The following is a 4,013-nucleotide window of genomic DNA, read 5'->3' on the forward strand; positions in this document are numbered from 1 at the left end:
AGGAGGCCTGTGTCATGAAGCACACTGAGGACAGGTGTGAAGCATGGCAGTGATTCCATGTCCACATGAGGAATATGCTCGTGGTCGAAGACTTTGTCCTTGTTGAAGAGCAGTGAAGAATAGAAGTTGGCCTGGCTGGCGGTCCAGAAGCGCTTCCTTCTAAGACTAGCAGAGTCATAGGGATTGTAGTCAGTGAAGAACACGTGCTCACCGAAGAAATCATCAGCCTTGAATTTTTGCTTCTTTGAGAATGGATCCTTTGGCTTGGGCAGAGGAGTGTCAGTCAATTGCATTATTACCTCAGGAATCGCAATCTCAGGTTCTTCAGACTGAGGAATTTCAGCTTCTACTCCAGTGACAGTTTGGGTCTTCAATTCTTCATTTACATTTTCTTCAGCACTAGTGGCTGGAATTTCTTCATGGACAGACGGTGTGGCATGAGGTTCATCAGATCCCATTTGAACTGTAGTTGCTGGGGACTGAGGAATTTGTTGCAATGGTGTGAAGAGTGGAGAGTTGGGGTGCTGACTTTCCCAAAAGTCATCATTCAGCACAGGTGTGGTACAGCCAATGTCCACATCTTCATCTTCCATTTCTTCAACGCCGGCCTCTTCAGCAGTAAACTGAGGCATAGGCGAGGAAACAGCTGAAGTTGAAGGGATTTCATCCACTTCAATTCCTTCATCCATCTGCTCCGACATAGCAACAAAAGGATTTTCTTCATCAGATCCGCTAGGGATCACATATTCTTCATCAAAAGGGACGATTTCCTTTGATGGCATGGTAGTGAGAGGAACGGCATCAATTGGGTTTGCAAATGAGCTGGTCATTGACTTCATCTTCTTCGGAGCTGAAGAATCTGAAGAAGCTGATGCCTTCCTTTTCTTCACTGTTGCATGCTTTGCAGCCTTGGTCTTCTTTGCATCTGATGCGGATGGAAGAATTGGAGTTGGGGTAGGCGCAGGAGGAGCAGAGGAATGTGGTTGAGTTTCTTCAGGCACAACTGATGCAGTTGCCCTGACTTCTTCATTTTCTTCAGGCGCACCACTAGTGGATGCCCTGGCAATTTCATCAGCGGCTGGAACGCAGTCATCAGCCCTGGAACTCACATTTTCTTCAGCAGCCTGAATGTCATCAGCGGTGCTGGCATGTTCTTCAGTCGGCTGAGCAGATGCTTCAGCTTGAGGAATTTCTGGTTGCGATGGAGCTGCAACCTTTGAAGTGAATTTTTCAGTCAGTTTCACAAACCTGACCTTGGCTCCTTGCCAATCAGCATAGTAAGCGTTGAAATCATCGCTGAGGACTTTGATTTCAGACTAGATCTTCACAAGTTCATCAGTTGTCATATTGACAACATTGTTCTTCAGGAACTTTTCTTTCCTGTACTGCGCTTTCTTGATCTGCATGGCCTTCTCAAATTTCCATTTCTCTTCTTGGATGAAGGCAGTCAGCATATGACTTTGGCCAGGAGTCAACTTGAAATCAGGCATAGGAGTGTTTGGGTCCTTGTGCCAGAGATCAATGTAGTCGAGGATCAACTTTGGATCCAAAAGCAGAGGCACATTTGTGCCCTTGGCTCTAGCGGCCCTGACTTGCCTATCTCTGATGATTTCAGCAAGTTCTTCATCATCAGCTTCGTCTTCATCAGACGGTACTTGGAAGGCGACCTGCTTCTTGTGAGGACTTGGGCGAGAACCTCGTCGAGCAGTGGTCTTTGTCTTCAGCAGAGAGGGTGCTGTTGAAGAATTTGGTGCAGCTGAGGAACTAGCAGAAGATCCTGAGGCAATAGAGATGCCTGTAGTCCTTTGGCACGTGGCAAGATGCACATGTGCTGAGGATTTGGTCGGAGCAGCTGAGGACTTAGGCGGAGGAGCTGAGGATTTTGGAGGAGCAGGAGCAGCGTGAGGAATTCGCCGTGAGGGCTTTGAGGATTCTGGCCGTGAGGGCATTGCTGAGGAACTTGGCCTTGAGGGCATTGAAGGTGAAGCACTTGACTTGTGCGCAGGCTTCTTTGCCATGGATTTCTTCGGCTTGACAGAGGCCTCAGCAGCAGCAGCAGCAGCAGAGTCTTCATTGAATTTCCTCACTGCTTCTCTGGCTTGTCTAGCCAGCTTGGCTTGGCGGTTGGCCCATTCATCAGGATAGTCCTCACCGCGCTTGAGGCTGGTGGGATCCGCTTCTTGGCCAGGTGCCAATGGAGGTCTTGGGCATGGAGGATTGAGTGCGAATTTCTTCATGTATTTGGGAGTAACACATCTGTACTCCCTCCACTCCCTTGCCCATCTCCTCTCTATCCTCTGTATGCGCACCTTGCGCTGATTCTTGTCCTCCTTACCAAACTTGGCCTCATCAGGAGTGCAATAGTCTTTGTATATATCATCAGGGATCTCAAAGGCAGTGTTGACTTCAGGCCTCTTTCCTCCTTTCTGTGGCTTCTTTCCATCAACCATTTTCTTCAGTTGAGGAATTTGAACAATTGAATTCTCTAAAGAAGTATGCAACTTTTCTTCGAGGAACGCTGCAAATGAGTTAAGTTGATGAGAACCTAGTGATTCAGCAGCGGACATGAGTACATGTGAACAGAGTATAGTTGCGAGGAATTTGGAGAGGTCATATGCGTTCTTAGAAGGTTTTGTAAAAAGAACAAGTTTGAGGAATTTGACCAGATGAGTCTTGAAGAATTTCACTAAGCGTTCTTTGTCTTAGGTTCCAGAGTTGTATAGATCGAAGATCCACACAATTGAGGAATCTTGAAGAAAATTATTGCTTAGAGAAATGAATCAAGAACAGATGACATGTGAGGTGTTTAGTGTGTGAAGATTTGAAGAAAAACACCTTTGAAGATTTTGTGGAAATCATTTGAATCAAAGAGGGCAGTAAAAGTAACTTTTAATTACCCTGGACGAAGAATATGACGAACTGTGAGGTGGAGATGTGAAGTTCGTCTGTGCAGATCTTCCACGCCCTAACTCGGTGGAGGAAGACAACTACGGCGGCGGTGGAGTGAAGAAATCCGCGGCCGGCGCGAGTACGACGGCGATGAGGTCGAGGCAGTGAAGCTCTTCCTCACCGGCGACGATGAAGTAACGGCGGCGCTAGGGTTTGAGAAGCTCGAGCGGGAGAGAGGTCGAGTGGAGTAAAGGAAGTGAGGAAGGGGAGGGGGTATTTATAGCCACGGTGAAAAACTGTTCACCCAAAGATTTTGGATGAACGTGCCCCTGACCCTTCTCATTCGCTTGACATGTGTCACCCACGTACTGAGAAGTGGAGATCGTGTGAGATCGTGGGTGAATAGATAAGTATTTTGTGAGATGCGGAGCGGTTTGAGCGGCAAAGCCGAAAATTTGGATAAGATAAGTTTTAATGTTCTGTTCGCAAATTCTTCAGCTGACAAGGACACAGTGAAGATTTTGAATGAGCTTCAAATAGAACGCACATGAAGAATTTGTGAATAGATTGGGTTGAGTATAGCATAGAGGGGGAAGGGTCCGATCACATTCACTTAGCAGAAAAACCAACTTGAAGAATTAGCCATAAGTGAATGCTGTAGAGGACATAAACTCATATAATATATATATATATATATATCCAATGAAGAAAAATGACGGAAACAGTGAAGACAATGCAAAGTTGAAGAACATGAACAACTGAGGAATTTCAAAAACTGAGGAAAAACTCAAATTGAAGATTTTCAACTTTTGGTGGTGGCGTGACCCACCGTATAAGAATGATGATTTCAGACACCGCGTACAATTGTCGTAGGGTTCTGAGAATCAAATTCTTCGTTAATTTCTTCACACTTAGAGTGTTATTCTTCATTGATTGAAGAAAAACGTTTCTTCATGTGTTGCACATCTAAGTCATCAATTTTGCATAAGTGTTAGGATGAGTGTCCTTTTCAAAGAACATTCGAAGATTCTAAGATATTTAGCTCACACCGCAACTTGCTAAATCTCTTCTCATCCAAGGGCTTTGTGAAGATATCGGCTAGCTGTTCTTCAGTCTTCACATGC

Source organism: Triticum aestivum, chromosome 5D (assembly GCF_018294505.1).
Source record: "Triticum aestivum cultivar Chinese Spring chromosome 5D, IWGSC CS RefSeq v2.1, whole genome shotgun sequence".
NCBI lineage: Eukaryota > Viridiplantae > Streptophyta > Magnoliopsida > Poales > Poaceae > Triticum > Triticum aestivum.